The sequence below is a fragment of the Sinohyriopsis cumingii genome, chromosome 15 (assembly GCF_028554795.1).
Source record: "Sinohyriopsis cumingii isolate HCF-2022 chromosome 15, ASM2855479v2, whole genome shotgun sequence".
Classification (NCBI taxonomy): domain Eukaryota; kingdom Metazoa; phylum Mollusca; class Bivalvia; order Unionida; family Unionidae; genus Sinohyriopsis; species Sinohyriopsis cumingii.
The window spans coordinates 66,228,098-66,255,285 of record NC_142975.1 but is presented as its reverse complement, the minus strand read 5'-3'; the positions used below and the strand labels follow the sequence as shown (position 1 = coordinate 66,255,285).

At 37.8% G+C, this 27,188-nt stretch overlaps 1 long non-coding RNA gene across 1 annotated transcript in view; it reads right to left on the bottom strand.

Annotated features, from left to right (window-relative positions):
• The window catches only part of LOC149781970 (uncharacterized), a 47,035-nt gene continuing 19,847 nt past the window's right edge, over positions 1-27,188 (bottom strand). Inside the window, exons 2-3 of the long non-coding RNA XR_016414545.1 lie at positions 643-779; positions 1-291 (exon numbers count right to left, since the gene is read on the bottom strand). This is a non-coding gene — a long non-coding RNA (uncharacterized LOC149781970). The remainder of the gene's footprint in view (positions 292-642; positions 780-27,188) is intronic.

The window sequence follows — 27,188 nt, the reverse complement described above, 5'->3', positions numbered from 1 at the left end:
GACTCATTTCATATTATTGCTATAACTTGATGTCAAAATACTTTTGCTGTATAAAAAAGGTCACCATCATTAGATAAAACACATTTGAATACTTTACCTAGCTTGAAAACACATTCAAATAAATGCAGGTAATTCTAAACACGATGGTTAGACACAAGTCTGCTTAAACCCACCTTGATGTCCAGTAGTTGTTCACACCTCGGAACTAAAAATAAAACACTACAGCTATGTCTCTGAACAGTGGAGCACCACCAACTAGCAGGATCGATAAAGGGCGGTGAAAAACAAAACCTGTGAAGAGCCAAATTAAACGAATACAAATGCGCAATATTTCGATAATGGAAAGTGTTAAATCAAATGTCTGCTAAAACTCGTATACAAGGTATATAGCTAGTCTCTAAAATGTAATGGAAAGTAATAATTCAAGCTGTCTAAGGAAGACAAACCAATGTGCAAAAGCAGACGAAGTATCTTCGGAAACTTTTGTTTGAATGAATTGTAGTAACGTCCTATTCTCAGTCAAAATCAGCATCAGGTCTGACACAAATTAATGGAAAGTAGTAATAATAAATAAATCATAAGGTATTTATTAAGAAACATTCATTAGCTCGAACATAGATACCAACAAACAATTCAGTTTACCTTTCCCGATGACTTGATTCCTTTGATGAGGCAAGCGAGTAGAGTATTCCAGAAGTGGAGAAGACATATCAAGTTTCCACAGGGGGTCAGCCATATCCTTAGACTGTATGTTTGGGACATTTATGATGCATTCTTTACTGAGAGGAGATAAAAAAGCAATAGGCATATGGAATATTGTGTGTCTAAATATATTCTGAAAATTACAAATATTTTATAATATTTTGCAACGTCTTTGAAATATAAGAATTTTCATCCTTACATGACATATATATATATATATATATATATATATATATATATATATATATATATATATATATATATATATGCGTTTGTGTGTGCAAAAGAGAGTGTGCTCACAGACTGTGAATACTGCATTTGAGCGTGTGCTAATTACATGGTCAATGCAATGCTTACTGCACGACCTTGGAAGTACCGTATATCCATCCGACAAATGGAGTTCATATTTTTACATACAAATGCAGTAATCTTTATATTATATTCTCATTTTCTTTTTCTCCCTAATGTTTAATTATATTAACAAAATACACTACAAGAAACAAGGTAACTGAATGCATGCCGTATTCCAAACTAAATACAGAAGTGCCGACTCATCATTACACAACAACAACATTATTACTGCGCACATAACTCCGCCCAGATAAATTTGAACTTATTCGCGCGCTCGACATAGCTTTCGAAAGAAAATGGCGTGTCTAGTTAAAATTGAAATTTGGAGTCATATTGTGAATGAATGCTCATAGCAACAACTTTTTTTCCTTTCGATATGGAATGAATAGATTTTGGTATTGTATTCGTGATTATGGACTGGAATTATATGTGACAATTCCACATGAAATACATTGGATTGAAGAAGCTAGGGAAATGCGTGTTGACATCTGCAAATGTGTTTCTGTTTCTGTCACTGAATTCTTTAAATCATCATGTAGGAAAATATGAAGTCTTTCAATTCCAATTATCAAATAGACGCTGTAGAATTTAATGCTTATTTAATTTGAGTACAATACGGAGAATGTAATTGCACTTATCATCGAAATTACAGTACAAGTTCGTAACGTGTAATCAAGATTGAGAATCTATGACATGGCTCATGTAATTCAGATTTGCAGAACTAAGAAAGTACATTTTGAGGAAATTCAGTATGTAAAACTGTAAGTATATATTTTGCCATTCTTATTATCAGCTAAAGACAGTTTCTCCCTTGTTACTTGTATGTTATTTGTAAGAACCCTTTCTGGCGTCAACTGTACAGCAAGCCTAAATCCGAAACATTGTATCAAAAAAGTTAACACGCAACGCGGAATGTGCCAAAGCAACTGTTATGTGGCCGTCCACGCAACATCTGCTTTACTTCACTCAGAAACAACAACCAAAACGTAAAGCGCCTATTACGCGAGTGTACAGGATTTGTTTACAAATCAAAAGTGCTGGTTTCTGCGTCTATAGTTTGTTTACAATAGAAACTAGTTCCTTTATGCAGGTGAATGCAATATGAAGGTGTGCAATATCGTAACATATTGAACTTTTCTGACAATGGAATGTTTACGGAGAAGAATGTGAACATATAATAATGTTCGTGACGTTGCACATATGTTTATAATGCATGTACTTGCTTAATGTATATCGATCATTGGTTTTCCAAAACGTTCCTGAAATCACTAACTATGCATAGAAAAGCACTCTCACTGTATTTGGCCATACACCCATGGTTAAAGAGCATTTAGAAAACGATGTATCCTTTTGAATTTGGGTCATATGTGGTCGAGGAATATCGAATAAGAAGTATGATATTTTACCATACCTGATGCTTGTAGTTGAATTGCATGGGAAAACATGGGGTCATTTGTACAAATATTCGGGATGCCTTTGACATAATGCATGTGCACAACAGGATTACATGACGTCATTTGCGTCTGCACCCCATTCCCCACCAATACATGGGGTCATTTTCATATATATTTGATAACTTTATGAATGAATTTTAACTAAAAGGATTCCAATAGTGAATAGTTTTATTTAATATTAGTAACGGAGACTTTATGGTCTATTAGATCAGTTTAATTTGTACCCTAAACAGACATTAATACGAGAATTGTTCAAAAGTATTTATAGGTTTAGTTATGACGTCTACACAGAAAGGATTAGTCGATTTGCATGAAGTTAGAAGAATGTAAAGCCAGGTGTTTCGCATTCAAATTCGTTGAAAATATATCACACTGTCTTATAAAGCTCTGTTAAATTATTTTCTTGTTAGTGACGTGGGCCAGGTTTTAAAACTATACAACATGTGGATGGCACAATAGTTGCAATGTTAATATCAATATTGGCATACAAAACCCAATTATTTTTCAAAAGAACATAGCAAACATTTACGAATATGGGATACAAGAAGCAAATTGTTTGCTGGAAAACCGTAAGATACTACGAACAGAGGAATAATTATAACATTACACCATCTTCTCGGCAAGAAAAGCAATGAAAATGATCCCATGAGTTCGTGTCCATTCCTCCACTATACATTCGTCTAATCTATGTTCCTTTGCCAGTAATCGATTAGCTAATCAGGTATTTCGTAAGTCCGGTCTCTTTTTATTAAAGGAATGAAGTTTCCTCTGAATACACAAATATGGGGAATATAAATAAAAAGAGCATGTCTAAAATAACGAGTTTGGTAGGTTAATTTTTTTTCTTTACCTATGATCGTTACAGCGACACTATGCTGTTTTCGTTTCCTATGGCTTAATGAGTTAGTTATGAGTCCAGTATTTGATCACATTACATTGATAATGAATGGTCACGGACGTTTCCAAGCTGTTAGCATCGGATCAAATCGAATTTGTATCTAACGTAATGTTTAATTATACTTAGTTCACATAATTCATATTTATTGAATACTCGTGATCCCAAAATCGAATGTTTCTATACTGACTAGCAGTCCATTGCAGTTGGATCTCAAATATGGCTGACGTTGACACTATTGAAAGTAAGACTGACATCAAACGTAGCACTTAAAGAGTAGCGACAATCGTTCGTGCTGTTTCTTTAATAACAACAGCACTACATCCCTCTGTCTGTCTTCTACGTCTGAGAAATAAATGATATGTTTGGAATAGTTTATCACAGTTGCAATATTGGACAATAAAGAACCCGTCTCCTATTTTTTCATCCTCTTATATTGTTGAGGCGTATAAAACAAAAACGTTGGCGACTAAAATGATGTATTCTGGTTTCAGCTAAATCAATAATGCATGTAGTTGACAAATATGTATATTGCAAGACGTGCCCCATTATTTAAGAAATAAATCTCATATTTTACAGGAAGAATTGATATCATAATTGTATCCAAGAATAGAAATGTCCAATCCAAAGCAAGGCAAAATAAAACGCTTTGAATAACTTTGGAATGCCTTTGACATTATGCATGTGCAAAACAGGATGACATGACGTCATCTGCGTATGCATCCCATTCCCCGCCAACACACCCACCCACTAACAATGAGAGAAAAAAATACACAACATTGAATAGATTATGAGTTCATTACAAATAGATAGTTAATGTTATGCCATGGAAATGCTAAACGTTTCTTTCCAAGGACAGCTCACCTACTTGTGTACCCCCACACCCAGTAAAATCACACACACACACACACACGCGCGCGCGCGCGTGCGCGGATACACTATAATTATGGAACCGACTAAGGAGACGAATTATTTTAAAATACAACTGGCTTTTTATAATGTTTTACCAAGGTTAGAAAATCCTATTCATATCGCAACAGTCTAACTGAGGACAGGAGAAACAATTAAGCCCTGACCAAACCCAGTATAAATCTTTTTAAAATATTAAAATTATACGTTATGCTACAATATAACTTTACTTTGATAGTATTAAAAAAGTATAAGCAAAAATAACAAATAAGTTTTTTAAATTTTTATATTATATTTTAACATAGATGGTATAAATGAATTTTTGGGAATTTTTATTCAATCCAATTTTACTCTTATATTTCAAAAGTTACATAATTTTTCTTTAAGGGTTTTAAGTTAGAGAATTCTGTATTAAAAATATTATACAAATCTAGACAGGAAAAGCTCTGCTTTATCAGCAAGTTCTCCTTGACTGCATGTTATCAGTTCATAATGAAAAACTTCTTCTACAACAACTATTCCTGTGATGAGGTCTGTAAATATAAAAAACAGGTATTGGGTACGCTATGGACTATGAGGTTGAACTGAAGCCGAATTTCACCAGCAGGCGACCATATTTGGAAACCAGCGATGTTATTTATGGTCTTAAATGTTTTTAAAAAACCGGGAAACGGACCTTGTGATTTTTCTTAACAATGAAGTCTAGGTTAACTTAATCACTCAAGGTGATGACCTTCTTCAGAAGCGAGTTATGATTCTAGATTTCCGCATTTATAGCAGCGGGGGGGGGGGGGCGAATCCGACATTTTGTCCAATCGTTATTTTGCTTAATTAATACTTCTGCACTCAGCGGATCCGGTGTAGTCAGCGCCTGGTAAAAAAAAAACGACGACGGTCCATCCTACACGACGGTGACGTCATTTGGTTTAATACACTTTTCTGCGCGCCGATCCCAGCGTCGTCAGCGTCCGGTAAACACAGCGACGACCGCGTCGATGTCATTTCCCCCCCTGCTGCTAAGGGGCTATTTACAATGAAAATTAGATACAATTTAACCGAATATTTGGTCAAGTCCGATACGATATCGTGTCCGAGGATCATGTAAATTTATCGTTACAAATCCATGTGGGGTCGACTGAGCATGACTAAAAAAGTTTCGAAAACCATTAAAGTCCATGTCACCGCCACACCAAGTTTGCCAGATATTTCGTAGTGTGTGTGTATCAACGCCGTTGAATACAGCAAGAATATTACAGTTGTCTCTGATTACTTTTGGAATCTGAGTGTATCGTTGAGTGACATATATCACGTCGGTGTTTTTATGCCTGCCTCTGGAAAATATCCTAGCTGGGTTTTTTTGATTGTCTAACATAACATCATCGTACACGACTAGATTGTTAAAGTCGCCATCAATATCATCAATACCTGGTGCATCATTGATATCTGTAATAAACTCAATAACATTTTTTCAGCGATCGCTGATGAATTCTCGTTAAAATCTTTCAACACCTCGTAGCATCGTTGATCATCCACGCTAGGGGCGATTAAATACAACTTATCCCACTTCATCCATCTCATTATTAAATTAAGTAATAATTGCGTCTTGCCGGATCCAGATGGTCCGATGATAATCATCCGGATCGAGTTTGGTAACGCTGCAACATGCTTAACTGGTTCTCTCGTTTTAGTCGCCGAAAAATCAATTATATTCATATCTCTATACATAAATTATGGATCTATATTGTGTGAAGTGTAGAGTGCGTACTGGCACAAATGATATGACAACCGTTACAACGAGAAATAACAGATCGGCGCTTACTGGTAAGTGTGTACAATGCGGTACAAAGAAATTTAGATTTATTTCTGCTAGACCCGGGGATGCTTTAAAAAAAGCGAGGAGGTGATATTGCAGCCAAGTTATCAAAACTCCCCGGAACACCGTGGGCAAAGTATCCAGGAGAAAAGCACCTCCCAGGATATAACTACTGTGGCCCCGGAACACGATTAGATATCAGACTCGATGATCAAAATCAGCCCAAACCCGGTGAGTATCCAATAAACGCTATCGATAAGGCGTGTCATGCTCATGATGTTGCTTACTACAAAAGTAGCGATCTGCAACAGCGTCATATCGCGGATGTAAAATTAATTCACGCGTTAAATGCCATTCCTGATAAATCCCTCAAAGAAAAGATGGCTTCATGGTTGGTAAAATCGGCTATGAAAGGTAAATTAATGATTGGAAGCGGAGCTTCTCGCGCTGGTAATTGAAAACGCTAGCGTTTATAATAACAACATGGAATCCATCTATTATTCTCCGAGAGGATACTGGAAAGGAAAGGCCGCAATTGGTAAACTCGCAAGCGCTGCAAAGGTAACAAAGGCCACTGCGGCTAATTGGTTATCCAAACAGGCTATATGGCAAATCTATCTACCGCCACCTAAACAAATCAACTTCTCACACTTTGATGTTACCGTACCCAATGAAGTTCATCAAGCTGATATACTATTTCTGCCGCATGACAACGGTTACAAATACGCGCTAACCGTAGTTGATGTTGCGAGTCGATACAAACAAGCCGAGCCGTTAAAAACAAAGTCAGCAACTGAAGTAGCCGATGCGTTTGAGCGGATTTACCGAAGAGGTCCTCTGCGCTGGCCAAATCTATTACAAGTTGATCCTGGTAGTGAATTTCGCGGCGCTGTTTTATCAACGCTGAAACATCATAGCGTCGCGATACGACGAGGTCATACTGCGCTACATCGTGATCAGGCAATTGTTGAACGATTCAATCGGACTCTTGCTGAACGGTTATTTGGGTATCAATACGCGAAGGAATTCATCCAAGAAAAACGATCTCGTGAATGGGTCAAAAGGTTGCCAGGCGTAATTGCAGCGTTAAATAACGAGATTACCCGAGCAATTAACATGAAGCCCAGCGACGCGATTAAAAAAAAGTATATACCCGGAAGATCAAAAATAGATAGCGTTTCCAAGCCGATTCTCGGCAATGTCACTGTTAGATATTTATATGAACCAGGAGAACTTGAAGGCGGTAAAAAAAGAGCTACTGATCCTATTTGGAGTGTTACCACACATAACATATCAACGATAACACGATCAACTGGTAGACCACCGATCTATAGACTGGATTCAACTGCTCCTCAGCGCGGATTTACTCGCGAGCAACTACAAGTGATACCTGATGATACTCAATTGCCCCCACGTGGCCTTAACTAGCGCCGTTGCGTCTATTGCACTCAAGACAAGTTAACCTCACATTGTTTTTGACATGACCGAGACTGTTATCGATCCTGTCCACGGTAAATCGGCGAGCGTCTTTATCCGAATAACGCCAGCGCATTACACAATTGCGACTCGCGCAGTGATTATTCTGTTGTTGTCGTAACGCAATTATTAATTCGGCATCAATATCAAAACGCCGCTGTTTTTTTTTTTATCCTGTTGGCGGTAACCCGAGAGTTTTTTATCAATGACGCTTGCATCAATAATGTCATCGTTGTCGCCGGCTTCGTCAATAACAATTCTTCGAAGCTGATTTATCCTCCGTACTCGGGACACTGCAAGATAGACTAGATTTGACCATTCGATGCGATTATCAACCATCCAAACAATTGTGTCCGTGATGGTTAATCCCTGCGAGGAATGTATTGTCGTTGCGTATCCTAGCGTCCACGGGGATTTATCAGCACGTAGCGCGTCCTCGACGACGCTGATATCAACGAGCACAATATCATTCAACACAAGAATTTGTTTTTTTGTCCCTGACGCTGTCGGGCCCGGGATTTCAACTTCAATGTTCTGCCGCCGTGTATCCGCGGGTCTATAACATAACGGCACTGGGAGCGTTGGAAACTTTTCCTTATGCAACGCAAACAACTTCCGCTGAAGTGTGTCTCTGACTATCTTTCTACTCGCTACAATCAAATCGTTTGGTCTCCATGTTTCCCAGAATTCATTTAACGGCGTTTCCGGAATCATCTCGCGGATTATTTCACATTGAATTCTATCCGGCTGTAATCTGATTAATTTTTTAACCTCGCGCAGTTGTTCATCAAGTGCTCGGTAATCAGTATCGGTTTCTTCATAATAGTCCACAAAAGCCTTTAACCAATCATGTGGACCCTCGCCGACAAATGGTGGTGGTTGGCCATGGTCGCCACACATGATTACCGCTGTATTCGCACGCAGCAACCACTCAAGAAACATTTGTAAAGTATCTAACGAAACAGTACATATCTCATCCCAGATGATAACCTCAGGAATAAATTTTTCCCCCATTCGATCAGGAGTCCACTCACCGCCGCTGTATCGAAAAAAGCTGTGATAAGTAACGGCGTCAACACTTCGTTGTTTTATCTCTCGCGCTAGTCTATGGGTCGGTGTAAGCACGATTATACTTGCCCGCGTTCGAAATAATTCAATTGCCCGAGTCGTCTTTCCTGACCCGCCACAGCCGCTTAAATAAACTGTTTTATATCTACAAATTGGATCAGAACACGGTGGTGCATTAGACCATTCTGATAAATTATCACCGCGTAAGTAATTGTTTTCAACGGTGACATCTGCTGACGGGGAATAATCGCGTCGTATTTCATTTTTAATTCTCCATATACCCCAACTCTCGTCCGGACTAGTAAACTCGGCTAAGTTTCCCTTGTACTTTACGTCTATATAAAATGAATCAACGGCTACTCTAACCGCGGTGTCGGGAAATCTATTTATCATCGAGAATAAATTGATAGCGGCGTAACCCAGCATAGACGCCCTCAAATGTGGATATGCCGGGCTGTCTCCATCGCTGTAGGTAACAACTGTACCCAACTTTGTTCCATTGGACAAGAAAGCTGTTTTGCAGTTCACGTATCTATTTTTTGCCACTGCGTCCTTGATTACGAAATCATATTCTGCGTCATCTATAATCAGCCGTGAGCAATATCGTTTGTAGTCGCAGTTTTTTCCACCTTGTGTGAACTTACCGATTATTCTTCTACCGAGATCTTTTGCCTCGCGGTTTCGTTGGTTGAATATCTTTTTGGACCATTCGATGATATATTCCTCGTTGGCATCAATGTGTTTTCTGGACTCGTCAATTATGCTATCTAGACGCTCTGGTTCTGGTAACCAGACTTCAGTCTGCGCCCGGTATGATATAATCGCGTCACTGACAATCAACGATACAAGCATGCTACAATCAATCATATACCGTAGCAGCGCTATTGGCAGCCACTTCTTTTCAGCCATGTGTCTACCGATCCAAATATAACAACAGCGATGAAGTCCTGCCGCGAATTCAAATGATACTATGCGAGCGAATCCGGTTAAATCAAAATCAGGCAGTGGTCCATTAATAGCAACACGAGTCATTTCATGTCTGGGGTGTCCAAATCGTTTAAAGTACTCAGCGGCGGATCCATACCCGAGAAAACTCGCTGGATAACAGGCAACCATATCAACGGAAATCATAGCGTCGCGGTTGTATTCAGTGTTCCATAGTCCACCGTGATAGTATTCCAAGCAACTGGATTGTACATCTGGTAGAAATTCCTTGCGCGTTGGTCTCCACGCATTTTTCCTTGCTGCAACATGAGCCGCAACCGATGGAATCGTAAAACAATTTGTTAGCAGTTGTTCATCATGCTCTTCAAATTCCATGGCGGTTTTTTTCATCTTGTTGTGAAACGCTTCAGTGCGATATAATTCACCGTTTGGTCTTACAAACTGATCAAAGGTATCCATGTCGTTTTCAGTGCTTCGAAGTAACCACACTGACACAGGGTCGTTTTTACACAAACAAGCAATAGCATCAAATAGTTTCCTCTCCGCGAGAAAACCATCCTCTCCCAGGAATTCCCCGGGGATATACTTTACTGTTCTATCCCGTGGAAATATTGTGACCGCGGGCGTCCACGCGTGTTCGTTATGATCAATAGTTTTGATTGGGGCTCCATTTGATTTATACTTTGATTCATATAATACTTCACCGGTTATCGTTGTAACGGTTATTGGAAATCTCAGCGACGTTTCTAATTTCGCTATGTCGCTGATGGTTGCTCCTCGCTCGCGCACTGTCTCCTCCCATTGGTTTATTTTGCTACGTCGTAAATCGGTCAGTTTATTTCCTCGACACGCATTTGTAAAATGCTCTATTACTCGTTCTGCTACACAATTTATCCCCGTTGACTGTTTCATCGGCGCTAGTTTTCCGATATCAGGTTTCTTATTTAACGGGTATATTCCATAGACAACTGCTGTTTCAGGATACGCTCGTTCATAGTATGGTCTGTCAACTCCGGTTAACAGCCCTGGCTTGGAGTCGCGGCTAACAATGACTGATTTCTTGTCGCTGAGACCCGGTTCAAATTTATCACGTATGATCCAATTACCTGATTCCACCCGGACAATGAATTTTACTCTGAAGAAATACTTTTCACCGTCAAGTTGTGATATTATCGTTGCCGCGCGTTTGTCGTTCATGGTAGCATCAACAATACCATCAATTCGAAATGTTGACCAACTATGAGATGCACCATCACGCTTGAATTCATTGATACAGTCGCGTATTTTATTCAACAGGGTTCTATCGTTTATTAACGCTTTTGGTGCGTCCTTGAGGACTCTATCGAGATTGAACTTAATATTTTTCCAGGGTTTAATTGCTGCTAATCTCTCGAACTCATCCATATAATTAAAACAAGTATTTAAATGAAAGAATATAGTATAATGAATCACTGCAAATGGTTGATGATTGGGTCGACAACCCCGTGCAATAAATCATGTAGAGGTGAATTCTGCGGGTATCATTTACAAAGCGTTCGTAATGGTTCTCTTGGCCCCCTACCGTGCTTGGTTTGCCACGTTGGTGTAAGAGGAAAATCACAGTTGTGTATCAATTGTGGCGGAAAGCGATACAGGGAGTTAAAACGCTATTACGACAAGCGAATAAAAAACGCCGTCATTGACCCCACCGCAGACTTCGTCATCAAAACTCCTCAGGACTACATTGCAAGGTTTATAATTAAACCAAATAATGAATTAGACAAGTAGTATTATTATACAAATGAACCAAGAATTTCAGCCGCATCCTGTGCTCGTTAATTACGAGGCATCTCGCGACGGCGTTGTTAGAAATTGTAGACTGAAGAAGCCGGTTGGTACCGTAAATAATCAGGGGTATTTGATGTTTGGTACCGGAAAGAAGAATTATTATGTTCATAGGGTGGTATTTGAAGTATTCAACGGATTAATCGAGAATGGGTTTGTGATTGATCATATTAATAATAATAAGACTGATAATTCTCTTATAAACTTGCAAGCCATCTCGCAAAGTCAAAATACCAAAAAAGGCCAAACTGGTAAGTTTTCAAAGCAAACAAAAAGCGTAAAGTCATTTGATACAACAACGCACGAAGAAAAAATATTTCAGTCGATGAATGAGGCAGGAAAATATTTCGATATTTGTAGAGCCTCAATACGATTTGTTGCAGAAGGAATACAGAATTCAGCGATCTCAAAAAAGACGGGTCACAGAATTCGATTTTCGTATATAAATAAATCCTTGTCACCGTGACGAAGTCGCCATGACGAAATACTTCATACTAGATAACACACCTCGGGATTGACACGCGGGGTTCATTTTGTAAAATAATTTTTTTTTAATTTAAAAATAAGATGTTTTATAAGAATATGAATATCGAAGACATCAATAATATATTAACCGAGATTTTAAAATTAAAAAATCAAGGAATTGTATTATCTGATAAGCTTGATAACCAAAAAATATTGTCCGATTATGAAATTATTAACGAGCAATCAAAGAAAGGTCGATATACCTTGCCACGCGAGTATTCTTTTATAGAGCGATTACAATATACGATCAATGAAAACTTCTTTGGTAATGACGTAAATGCATTTATTGGACTATTTACTGCCGTTGAGACAGTACGAAAAAAACTCGGACAGGCTTTTGAACGACGGCGGGAGATTTCTAATAAAATTAAAAACATTAGAAGGATTATAGACGAAAACTCCCTGGAGCCCCTGGGACATATCCCCCCCCCCCCCCGCCACACTCGGCGGGAAATTAGAAATTACGGAGCAATTGCAATAATGGTAGGCGAATCACTTACTACTCGGCTAGCCAGAGAGCGGCTAGTAGCGCTTAAAAAGTTCATACCGTTACGAGACAGGGTCCGAAAACAACTTCAAACGCGGCAACAACTACAAACTGATTTTGCTGTTGGAAGCGAACAGCTCTTTGCTCCGGTAACTAAAGCGACCAAAGATGTTACGGCGGCAACTGTGCCCGTCCTCGGTGCGCTTGAAAAGATAGCGGCTCAGACCGAGCAAACAAAAGAGTCTCTGGAAACACTCCCTGCGAAAATAGCGGTTGCTACAACACGGAGGCCGCCACCACTCGCTATAACGGACCCACAAGAACCTTATGTTACAATAGCCGATGAAGAAGAACTAGGCGCCACCGCAAGAGAACCAGAAGAAGAAATACCGGAAGAAATACCGGAAGAAATAGAGAAAGAGGGGAATATACCACGTAATGTGCTTAAAAAGAGCACAATAGATAAAATTAGAAATCTCGGCTACGAAGAATTAGTTAATTTTACTGTTACAAATTTTGATAAGGGCACACGAGATGAGCATATCAATAGCGGCTACGAGAAAAATATAAGGTCGTTAAAGGACTGGACAAGAATAGTGTATTTGGCAAATAAATATAAAAATGAATTACCACCGCGTGATAATAATTATATAATATTCCACAATAAAGTAAAAAGTGAAAGACCAAAACACGGAAAAGGATACTCTTCTGGTTTCAACGCTAGCGTTACTTGTCCTGGTAGTGTTCTCAGTGATATATCACGGCTAGAAATACTAATCGGAGGAAAACGAGCCGGAAATAACTCTCCGGAAATAATCAATGAGGCCGCTGATATTTGCAGGCGGTTATTTGCCGGTGGTATCATGGACATTAATGTATATCGAACGCTCATAGACGAACTCGTGGACCACGGTCATTACAGCGATTGACCAATCACTGGTGATCAATCACTGGTGATCAATCACTAATTGGAAAACACTGGTGTTTTTTATAATAAAGATGATTATACACTACAACCATGATAAACCAGTCAGCGTCTACGTGGTAAACTCACGATTGCCTGTATACCGCGCGTGGTACAGAGACGGTCTCGGTAGCACCATTGCGGGTTATTTACAAGAATGGCTCCAAAAGTGGCGCTGTTAGCCAAACAATTAGGAATGAAGGCCATTGATGTTATTCGTGATAAGGGAATCAGCGCTATTGGAGATGTTGCCGGAAGGGTGTTTTCTGCAGCAAAGGACAAACTAATGTCGTTGGTAAAATCCAAGGGATTTTCACGAAAAAGAAAACAGAAACCACCGGTGATGCCATCAACGACAGTGATGCCTGCAAATGTCAGTAAAGTAATAAATAACGCAGTGGAACAAAAACTAGCATCGTTGGTAAACAATAATCAAGATGACATCGCAAACATAATAGCGGGAAGTGGTTTAAAACCACGACAAAATTCGAAGAATTTAAAACGACGACGATGATTTAGATGCATCAGCGTATTATTAAATAAAATGTTTAAACGAACAGCTGACCCGGCGTTTGATATGGACGCACCAGTGCACAAGGATGATTCTGTCCGTAATTATCAATTTTATTCCTATCATGCAGTACAACCCAACATACGATCGCGAATTGAACTTCAAGTCCATGATACCAGTAAATACTTTTTGCCGTGTGAAGCGTTTATTGAAATCGAAGGAGAACTTGTAACAGAGGCCGATACTCCTGCTGTACCAGCACCGTATCCAGATAATACCAAAGTTGGCTTAGTCAATAACGGCGTAATGGCGCTATTTGAGAGCGCAAAATATCTCATTGATGGAAGAGAGATCGAGTCTATAGAACGCGATGTTGATGTGGCTACAACAATAATCGGGTTAGCAAGATATTCCGACGATTATACAAGATCAGCGGGTCCATCTATGATGTTTGCAAAGGATACTAGAAACACTGCTGGAAACTCGCAATTTGTGGTAAGACGACCAAGAAATAATGCTGATAACGCTAACGCTGATGTTGAGAATATGATTATAAACAGCGATCCTAATTTTAACATCGGAGCTGCAACACGCATATCAATGTTAACAGGGCCGCGTAGATCTTTCTCATGCGCGATTCCACTGCATCATATATTTGGATTTTGTAGGAACGTGCGAAAAGTTATCTACGGAGCAAAGCATACCGTGGTGCTTGTGCGAAAAGGTGATGATAGAAATGCAATTTGGAGAATTCCAGCGGATCTTGCGAATCCAAATAATGACTCTGGTAAAGTCGTTTTAACTAAAATATTATTGTGGATGCCAGTAATGACTCCATCCATTACCACAGAGGCACGATTGCTATCCTTTATGGAGCAGGGAGGAAAATCATTACTAAGTTGGCTAACAACAACAACAGATACTAAGCAATCAAATATCAATGGTATATTCACATGGAACCTGGCATCACAACAAGGCATTTCGGCTCCGCGTCATATATTTGTTGCGTTGCAGGATATGACGAGAGTTGATAATCAACTATCCAGCCATATGATATTTGATCGATTAGGCGTTACTGACGTCTCGCTGAGAATAAACGGCCAGCAGGAACCATCCGAGGATATACAACTTAATTACGGTCAAAACCATATTGCACGCGTGTACCATCGGTTGCTGTCGTATATGAGTCGTGATCAAAACGTCGACACTGGTTTGCAAATATCACAACATGATTTCAAAGAACTATATCCGATCTATTACTTTTCGCTGGAACATCTTGATTTAACAAGACAATCCGTCGTTGATATACACTTCCGAGCTAATGTAACTCGCGGCGTTATTGCCGATTATAGAGCGGTTGCTGTCATTCTCAGCGATAAATCAATGCTGCTAGAAGGCGTTGGTGGACGAATGAGAATCGTTGATGCGCCAGTGGAAAACATGTAATTGAAAACATAAACGCGTTTACAATAAAAATGTCGTATAATGTTGTCGATGTAGAGTTGACCGATGGTCAAGTCAAGAAATTACGATCAAAGTCGGCTAAACAATGTGGAACCACAATAACGTTAAAGCCGTCACAGATGGCAGGTGGTAATCATAAGATATCGTTGACGGCGCGTCAAATAAAACATTTCAACGATGCGATGAAGAATAAAAAGGGTGTTCAAATAGATTTTTCGGCCGCAGCGATTAAAAACATGGAAAAGACCGGTGGGATATTTCCGCTGTTAGCTGCGATTCCAGCGTTGATTGCCGCGGCGGCCCCAGCAGTGGCGAAGGCGGCGGCGTTAGGAGCCGTTGGTACCGCGGCGGGAATGGCATTGAAGAAGGCAACCGGGAAAGGCTATAAAAAAAAACGACCCGTAGCCGGAAAGGGTCTAAGACTACCGGGAACCCCGTATTCATGGTACTCGGGGAAGGGTCTAAGACTACCGGGAACCGTTTATTAACGCAAGAGTCAATAACTCCTATGTCTAATTTTGATTTAATAGATGCCGCAAACGCGTTAGCGATAAAAAACTTCAGAGGTTTTTTTATGAGGGATCAATTACCGACAAAACCAAGGAATATTGAAACCGGTATAATTAACCTCGATAAATCCTCCGGAGCGGGGACTCATTGGGTTGCATACGCAATTGATCCGCGTGCGATCGTCTATTTTGATTCATACGGGCTAGCCCCGCCAAACGAGTTCATGCGGTATATCCGGGCGTGTTCAGCCCCGGTTTTTTATTCCACGCTCCAAACACAACAATTAAGTGACCCACCGATATGCGGCCGTGAGGTATTGAACGTACTCGCGGCGATTTCATCATCGCGGAAACCACCTCATGTGGTTGTAAACGAATACACTAGTGGGGTCGTAGAGGCCCGGCGGGTTAATTAAAAACACTGTTTTTTTTACAATAATAATGATTGATATCTGGGGACGACCGGTTTCGGCGCTGAAAAAATCCACGGAAACGCTCGCCACCGATGACATAAAAAAACTAATCGAGGATGAAATCGCTGATACGTTAAATTTAACCAGTGTTGACCCGGGCGAAATAGTTGTATTTCAAGACCGCCAGGGTAAACTGAAATCCAGTAATGTGTCGCTGAATGACGTTTTAATACGACAGCGTGATGCCGCCGAGAACACCATCGCGTTGTATACCGGCGACGGACGACTTAAATCAGGTGAATCCATCTTGACGATAAATGGAAAAATAAGTACACTTGGCAACAATTATATATCCGTGTCGGATTCGTTAAAAAATTTGTATGATAAATTTAACGCGCAAGCAAATCAGTTCGAGGGGATACAAAAGTCTGTCACCGATATACAACTCACTACTGCTAGTTTTTTTGGAACCCCGACGGTAACCGAACCGAATCTTGTGGGGATAAAAAGTACTATTTCGGAGTTTACAACGCTGTCGGGCCAATTTTACACGTTACGAAAAAATTTTAACATGGCTGATAACACCATTGATAAATTCTTTGGTAAAAAAATACCAGACCGGATGAAATTACAATAACTATAAATGATATCACTGCGTATGGACAGGAAATAGAAACAATCAAAACTGATGTTAAAACGATCAAAGCGGGTTTATACGTGAATGAACGGGAAATAGAAATAATCAAAAATGATGTTGAAGCGAACAAAAGGATTGTAGACGCGACACAGGAAATAGGAACAATCAAAACTAATGTTGAAGCTAACAAAAGGGATGTAGACGCGCATAAACGGGAAATAGAAATAATCAAAATTAACGTTGTAACGAACGAAAGGAGTATAGACGCGCATAAACGGGAAATAGAAATAATCAAAATTAACGTTGAATCGATCAAAGGGAATGTATACACATATGGACAGGAAACAGAAAAAATCAAAACTGATGTTGAAACGATCAAAGCGGGGTTATACGTCCATGTACAGGAAATAGGAACAATCAAAACTGATGTTGCAGCGATTAAAAACAGACTACCGGAGGTGACAAAAATAAAAATCCCTCATGAAAACACCATCAACACAGTATACACGATTCAGTATGGATCATTCGCTTGGACTCCTACACAGAATACAGTAAAAATCACCGCAACTGTTAAGGGTATTTATCAATTGACACTGGTTTCGATGATGCAGTTTAATATATTATCGTCGAGTTCATCCGGGTTTAACAATACAATATCAACAATTATAGACAAGGACGCAACTGAACAGTTTACAATTTATGCCGTTGATAGAAATTTAACCGGGGCAAACATTACATGGTATGTGGAATTTGTAGCGGATCTAAGTAATTAAAAACACTAGCTCTTTTAAAATAAAAATGACCACCAAGGTAATTGAATCAGAGGTATCACCGACGTCACATCAATATCGATTCAATACCGTAAAAGAATTCTCCGCGAATTTGAAAACGCTTTCCGAACAATACCGTGTAAAAATAAAAAAATACCGTCGAAAAATAACCACCATCGACGCGGTCGTGTACTCGGTGTCAGGTATAGTAGCCGGTACCGGTGTTATTTTATCCACGGTGACCATGATGGCCCCGATCGCTGTTCCAATCGCTATCTCCGCGGCGACAACAATTGCTGGAGTCGCCAACGCAATCACTAGAAAGATATCATCGTGTTCTCAGAAAAAACTCAACGAGTATACAGTAAAACATCAAATAGTATCCGACGCGTACTCGAAATTATCCGGGTTGATCTCGTTGGCGATAGATAATTCGTTTATATCCGATGCTGAATTCTCCACGATGGTCCAGTTGTATGACTCCGCGATGTCAAAAATCGAGGATTTTCAACTGGAAGCTGGAAACCACGTGGCTGAAACCACTTCAATGGGCTTAAAACATTCTCCTGAAACCACTTCAATGGGCTTAAAACATTCTCCTGAAACCACTTCAATGGGCTTAAAACATTCTCCTGAAAACAAGCAGGTTGTTAATATTCGGTGTTGAAATTAAACACTAGAAACAGCGAATAATAATAATGTCGCTGAACCCCGAAGGGTTTCAATTACTTCAACGGATCGCGGAGAACACCACTCCGGTACAAACAAATATGATATCGATAACATCAACGAAGCCAGAATTCAGTATAAACTTCCCTTCTCCGATTCCAGTGAAGGAAATAGCGCTGGCAAAATTGCGAATATATGACAGTTGGCCTAATATCCGAGCGGAAGCATTTAACGGACAACAACCTAATAACTCGCTGGTTTTTGCATGGACAAATAAACCCGATGGAACCCCAGACTGGAATGAGGTTACAATACCAACTGGGTCATACCAAGTAGAACAAATCAATAAAGAATTTCAACGCAGGATAAAATCGATCACAGGAAAAGAATCAAAAATCGCCATTACGGTTCATGAACCGACGTTATCGTCGACGATTGAAATAAGCACACCGGGGTATATGGTTGATATTTATAACAGTTCAATAAGAACCATACTAGGCTGGCCCGAGAATCCACCTAATGAAATCCCCGCGGACTTGCACACAAATGCGCAATCGTATCATGAAATTAATCCCAGTTATCAAGATGAATTGTCCATTATGAAAAACACGTTATTACCCAGTTGGTTTATATTTCAAAACAGGAATGTCATGCAGTGGTATTTTCGGTATGACAAAACCCCTGAATCGATCGTCATATTAACAGTTATTTTAGATGATATCGATAGTTTTTTTTATCGAAATTAATCATAATTACCAATTGCAACTAGAACAACTACGGAAAACAAAAGCACGAAAACACGTTGAGGTGTTAAATCAACTTATATCAGACATGGAATATATCAATGAACGAATCGTTAAAATAATATCCGCTAACAGCGATGGTAATAAACAAAAATTCCTAACCGAGTATAATATCACAGAAGCCGATTTACCCGATTTCAAGTTTCCAGGATACAACGCGCCAGAACTAAGAAAGTCTCTTAATGATTTTTTCAGTCCATCAATTATCCTCAAACACGATAACGGAGATGGTGGTAGGCATATTGCTCCATACAACGTAAATATCGCATCGGTGATAGCAATCAATCTAGTGTGTGATGTTATCGAAGGGAGTTACCAGGTAGATACCAAGCAATCAAATCAAGCTCAACAGGGGTATATCCTTTATTCATTTTCACCAACAGCCCCTCCTGGATTCTTAATCGTTGAGAGCCCGATTAATCCGGTCTATATGCGATGCCATAATCGGTTTTTAACAAGAATTAATTTTAGACTTACCGATCAGTCAAATAACCTAATTGATCTACAAGAGGAGGAGTTAGTGGTTACTCTATTTGTGAGATCATTGTAAATAACTTCTTAGCAGCAGGGGGGGGGGGGGCAATGACATCGACGCGGTCGTCGCTGTGTTTACCGGACGCTGACGACGCTGGGATCGGCGCGCAGAAAAGTGTATTAAACTAAATGACGTCACCGTCGTGTAGGATGGACCGTCGTCGTTTTTTTTTTACCAGGCGCTGACTACACCGGATCCGCTGAGTGCAGAAGTATTAATTAAGCAAAATAACGATTGGACAAAATGTCGGATTCGCCCCCCCTGCTGCTTTTATATTAAGCACCACCTAAAACTGTGCAAAAATAGTTTTCGTTTGGACTTCATGCTCATATTCCGCCTTTGGAGACAATTGGATTCAAGTCTCTTTCGGAATTTTGAAACATTTTTCTTATTTTTCTTAGTTATTAATATGAATTTTTAAGTATTGATGTAATGAATATTTTCAACTTTCTGAAATATTTGTATGTAGTTGTAATCATACAAATGACTATTGAAAATACGAGTTTGCTACCAACTTGATGCTCATAAATAAGTAATGTAGACAATACTATTCTTAAAGCTACAATTTTAGTCCGAAATATTGAACTTTAATGAATAATGATTATCGTAAATTTATTCGATAATTACTTATATTCTAAAAGACAGAAATTCAAGATTTTTTTAATCTGGTAAGCTTGAAGGAATATTGCAATTATATATATATATATATATATATATATATATATATATATATATATATATATATATATATATATATATATATATATATTAAATATAAGTATTTATGTATCCTGAATATGATTTTCTATGCCAAGTATTCTATATAATTTCAATAAAAACAGTTTTCCGTGTGACTTCATGATGATGGCTTGTCTTGTCCTTATAGTTCGAACCCAGTACCTCTCTGTCCCTTAACGAAAAGCATAGTATCATCATCGCCAGTAGTGACACCTCCAAAAGGAGGTTCGAACTATATGTCATCTTCCCATCGATCTAATAGTGCCAGACAATAAATTTGGCATGATGAAGAGAACGTTTACCTTCCATCATCTTCACATAATAATGTGTTGAAATTTCCCGACAAGATCTTTTTATACTAAGTTACGGGAAAATATAAAATAATTTTTTAGGAATATACGCCAGTGACAAAAAGATATACGCAATGCCTCAAGCAGGTTAGACAGCTTATCTGCGATGGTGACATCATAATATGGTACTATATGCACAATGTTACCATTTTTCTCAAACGAAGAAAGAAACGTTAAACACCTAATTTCATTTGCATATAATACTATTTCTTTAATTATAATGGAATAAAGCTTATGGATGCATGTTTAATTACAAACGGTGTACTGTACTCAGTTACTATTGCAATTCCCTTTTAAATGTATTAGGTCATTCACCGCCCTGGTCACCTATGAATATCCTTTATGGAACATAACGCTGAACATTTGCCTTATTGTCAAATGCATGTTTCACTATCAACAGATTATTCATACATTAATCACTAAATATGGGTAGCAACAAGTTTAAGTAAGATTATATACCTGCTCCGTCTTCATATCGGGTAGAGACATAATCCCACAAAGAGGCATGTAAAAGAAAAATTAAACGCCCATTTGTAGACCTACTCTCATGCCTCTCCCACTTTCCATTCAGCATTGTGAGTCACATAACCATTTTGTAATTGTAGACAAATGAATATTGTCCGGTATTAAGAACTAAGCATAATCTTCAAGAACTAGTTTAAAGAATCTATTCTTGACATTAAATTCCTGTACACAACTGTCCATCTGAGGACATTACTGGCCTTAGGGAGACCCGCGAGACACGATTACCACTGCGTTGTTTCATTGGCTAAATATTTGTACATTCGATAAATTATTGACAGAAACGGCTATTTTTCACACAGTCACATAATGTTATAAAATGGCAGACAAAGACACCCAAAGTCGTCATAGAAAGTATCGTTATAATTCCTAACTGGAACAATAGTGATTGCCATAGTCCTTTTAATTAACAAATATTTGCCGAGAATTATTATATATCTATATGTTCTGTGAAGAACGATTACATGAATACAATTTAGTGCATTTTACAAGACGATGCAAACTTGGCTTAAGTGATGAGCATTATTTAATAATAAATACCAAAGTTGGTCCATCGGTTTTTATTAATAATTTTAAAACAGGAACCGGTCTTTCGTGACGTAAATCCTCAAACAACAGGAAACTCAGTTATGATCACAATTATGAACGAGTTACAGTCAAAACTTACCCAAGTCAAAACGTTCTAAATCAAAACGTACCCAAGTCAAAACGTTCTAATTCAACACATACCTAATTCAAAACGTTCCAATTCAAAATGTACCCATGTCAAAACGTACCGAAGTCAAAATGTTCTACATAAAAACGTACACAAGTCAAAACGTACTGGACACAAAACGTTCTAAATCAAAACGTACCCAAGTCAAACTTTCTAAATCAAAACGTACCCAAGTCAAAAGTTTTAAATCAAAACATACCAAAGTCAAAGCGTTCTAAAAAAAAACGTAGCGAAGTCAAAACGAACCGAAGTCAAAACATTCTAAATTATAACTTACCAAAGTAAAAAAAAGAACTAATGAGGTCAAAACATTACCATCCCAAGTCAAAATGTTCTAAATCAAAACGTACCCAAGTCAAACGTTCTAAATCTAAACGTACCCAAGTCAAAATGTACCAAAGTCAAAACATTCTAAATCTAAGCATACCAAAGTCAAAACGTACTAATGAGGTCAAAACGTTACCATCCCTAGTCAAAACGTTATAAATCAAAACGTGCCCAAGTCAAACTTTCTAAATCAAAACGTACCAGAGTCAAAAAATTTAAATCAAAACCTAACAAAGTCAAAACGTTCTAAATCAAAACGTACCCAAGTAAAAACGTACCTGAAGTCAAAACGTTCTAAATCAAAACATACCAAAGTAAAAACATACTAATGAAGTCAAAACCGTACCATCCCAAGTCAAAACGTTCCCAACCAAAACGTATCTAAGTCAAAACGTACTAATGAAGTCAAAATGTTACCATCCCAAACCTAACCAAATTCGGTGCTTTACTAAACAATATACTATTATATTTTTACAGTTCACCCACCAAGCCATAAACAAAACATATGATCTTACGCATTTAAGAAACCATGATAATCTGGGCTACCTCAACTTTGATCTGACTATTGGTGCAGCTGATTTGCTTGATTCATCAGCAATTAGTTTCTTCTGCGACCATGTCCGTTAAATATTATCGATTTTAACGAAAAATATAACATGTTTACCAGCATTAAAATCCACGTATTCCGACTAACGTTTTCCTTAATCAAATCAGCTGAACTGGAAACATATGATAACACACCTGAAATAATCAACCTAAGTCCAAGTTAACTTTCTGCAACTTTTGAGTCTGAGCAGTAATTATATGATGACGTCAATACCATAACTTTCACCACATCATTTGCTGTGACTTTTGACGGAATGCTATACATTAGTAACAGCAGCAGTGAGTGGAGGAAAGATGACTTGAGTTTGTACGGGCAGTCAGTCAGGACAAATAATGATGTTGATGGTTACATCTTGAGCATACGATTTTTGTAATGTTAGTATGCACAAGTCAGTGGTTAGCATAATATATGTGCTGCTTATGAAACTGAACCTTAAAGTCACTATGCTAATTTTAAATGATTTCAAACTGTCATCTCGCTGCCAGCAAAGTTGTGTATTAATCGGCCATATGAATATTATTTTATAATAAACCTTTTACTCCAGAAAGACAGATATATCTCTTAAATGACATTCTATTTGTCCGTTTAAATGTTTTATTTATTCTTATGCCATTAAAGATCAATTTCATTTTTAACAAATCAAAGTAATATTTAGCTTTCTTCTTCCACATCTCTACGAGGATGGCAGAAAGGTGAACGTCAGATCTATTGTGACACAGCCATTTTAGATTCTGATCATGAAGCTTTATGATGAGGCATCATATGTGAATATTCAGGTGAGATTTATAATCTCTAAAAGAAACTGAAGGAAATACCAGAGATGAAATATGTGGGAAACCTAAGATATTTAATACTGGCATCAATATCAAAATAGTACCATGACAAAAGACCAAGCGTTGAAGAGGTTGTGAACGCTTATATGGTCCAGCGACTGATTGATTTTGTGTGCGTGTGGAGAGAGAGGTAGCTATGAGGAAGTGGCACAGACATTAACTAGTTTAAACCTAAAACCAAAAATTTACTTTTTTTCAAAGAGAAAAAACAACTTTAACATTTGCAAAATGAAACTTTAGGATGTTACTGTTTTGTTTGTTTTAATCATGGTGTTGCCTATATATTTATGGGGATATTACTTGTATATGGGTTACTACGGATATTTTATATTGGTGCGCTTAAGTACAGAAGGTTTGTTTTTTCGTGATTCAACTACGGTATATATTTGACTTTAAGTCGATGGGGGCTGGTGATTAAACATACAATTGTATCATACGAAGTAGGGGTCGTGTTAAGAGCAGGACACACTAATAATTTGATAAATATAGGAGTTTCATGGGATATTCTATATTACTAGCGCTTGAAAATATGTAAATTAAATAAAACGTTTTCAAATAGTGTACCAGTTGTTAACAATATTTTAAACTGTAATCTATGTTATTTACATATTTATTATTTTAAATTATTGTGAATAGTTATTGGTTACTGCATTTGTACGGGAAAATATGAACGAGTTTTTCGAATGGAAATACTGCACGATCTTGGGAGTGCAATATATCCATCCGACAAAACGAGTTTACATTTCCTCATACAGATGCAATAATCTATAACTAATACAAATGCAGTAACCTTTTTATTATATGCTAAAAATTATTCTACCTAATGCTGAATTATTTTAATAAAATACACTACAAGAAACAAAGTAGCTGAATGTATGCCGCATTCCAAACTAAATACACAAGCGCATATTCATCATTACACAACAACAACAGCAACATCATTACATAACTTCGCCCAGATAAATTTGAACTTAGTCGCGCGCTCGACATAGCTTTCAAACGAAAATTGCTTGTTTAGCTAAAATTGAAATTTGGAGTCATATTGTGATTGAATGCGCATTGCAACATCTTTTCCATTTGGTCTGAAATGAATAGATTTAGGTATTATTATTTTTGTTTTGATTCACCGAAATTTCGTGATTATGGACTGGATTTATATGTGACAATTCCACATGAAATACATGGGATTGAAGAAGTAATGGAGAAGCGTATTGACATCTGCAAAGTATTTCTGTTTCTGTCATTGAATGTTTGAAATCATAATGTGGGAAAATATGAAGTCTTTCAATTGATTTTATCAAAAAGACCCTATGGAATTTAATGCTTATTTCATTTTGAGTGCAGTAAGGAGGATGTAATTGCACTTATAATCGAAATTACAGTACAATTATGAGATTGAGAACATATGATATGACTCATGAAATTAGGATTTGCAGAACTAAGAAAGTACATTTTGAGGAAATTCGGGATGTAAAACTGTTAAGTATATTTTTTTTGCCATCATTATTACCAGCTAAAGTAGACAATATATGACTTGTCACTTGCAAGTTATTTGTAAGGACCCTTTCTTGCGTCTGTTGTATAGTGTAACTAGCCTAAATCCGAAACACTGTATTAACAAATTTAACGCGGAATGTGCCAAAGCAGCTGGTATGTTGCAGTCCACGAAACATCTATTTTAGTTCATTCAGAAACAAATTTAAACAACCGCAACGTAAAGCGCCTCTTATGCGAGTGAATAAGATTTGTTCACAAATCAAAAGTACTCGCGTCTGCGTCCATTGTTTGTTTCCAAAAGAAATTAGTGTCTTCATGCATGTGAATGCAATATGTGTAGTGGCGCGCGAGTTCAGTATCGGGTAATACTGAACGATTCTGGCAATGTAAAGTTAACGGAGAAACAACATGAGCATATAATGAGTGTCCTTTCAGTGCTTCATAAACATTGTTTTATAAATATAGCTTCTTTTAAATTGTACCCGTAGCTTATATGACAACGAATATTAAAATTAGATATAAAATATCAGAATAATTACAGCATAAATACAAGTCACTGAATTCACTTATCTATTTCAAAGCACATAAGAATATAAATGAATACTTTCTGGTGTAACATATTTGGGAAATGACTTAGAAATTCTACCCTTGATGTATATAGCTGGCTCGGGGTTTTACTTGCATATTTTCAGAGTTCGTTGCATATCCTCCATTTAATTTAATTATGGATCTAACTTGAATGACAATGGACTTTGAAAATATTTCAAAGTAAAACTTTACGAATGACCAATATTAATGTAACAACATATATATATATATATATATATATATATATATATATATATATATATATATATATATATATATATAGAGAGAGAGAGAGAGAGAGAGAGAGAGAGAGAGAGAGAGAGAGATTGCAGCACAGTAGTATCATTGTGTCAACGTACGCAGATGTCCGTGATTTCATGTTATTATTACAGTCCTTTTCCAACAATTCAAGAATGTTATCTGAATAAAAAAAAATAAAAATCCCTCTCCACAGAGTAATGAAAATAAGTCGAATGTTCCATGGATAGCGCTTGCACTTGTAAATCTCAGCTCCAATCCTCACAGTTAATGTTAGCTGTAAGATTATTGTATAGCACCCGGTGAATTATTAGCCGTGCTTGTTCCTATTCAATATCGTTAAAATAACACGTCTTCAAGATCACATCCGGCAGCTACCCGTGAGTGAATCATTAATGGCCTGATAATACTACGACCGGGTACATGCTAAATCCCACCCGATCAAAATGCAGCAGGACAAAATCCCCTAAGACGAATAAAAACAAAAGATAAGATATAATCCCATCCCTTAGTATAACTCTAACTCTTTAAAAACTTATAAAACATCCGAAATATAGAAATGTTCGAGCTGCAAAGTCTCCACATGTTTGCTTTTAAAGATAGGTCTTGACAGCACTATGAATGCAATTCATGGACCCTTCAATTGATATGAGCTGCCTGGGGTTGTCGTAACATAAATCAACCTTACTGGCTGAGCCCAACCAATCAAATAGTTGTCATTTTTCCATGGCAAATTCGATACGGATTTGTCAAATGTTTTTAAAATGCCTAAACCTATGTAGATATTCCTTAAAAACCAACCCGTGACCCTCTGAGACATAGTGAAAACGATAAGTCTGAAAACAAGTCCATTTAATTTTATACCAAATTTTAATATCCCTTTATATTTTCGTTCGAATTAGAAAGTGATTATTCGACTAAAATATTATTCTGGGACTAATGTGAATTTATTCAAACGACTAATGGGCAATGCAATTGTGATAAATCAGGACTGTTGGTAGGCCAGAACATTCGTGAATTTAAAATTCA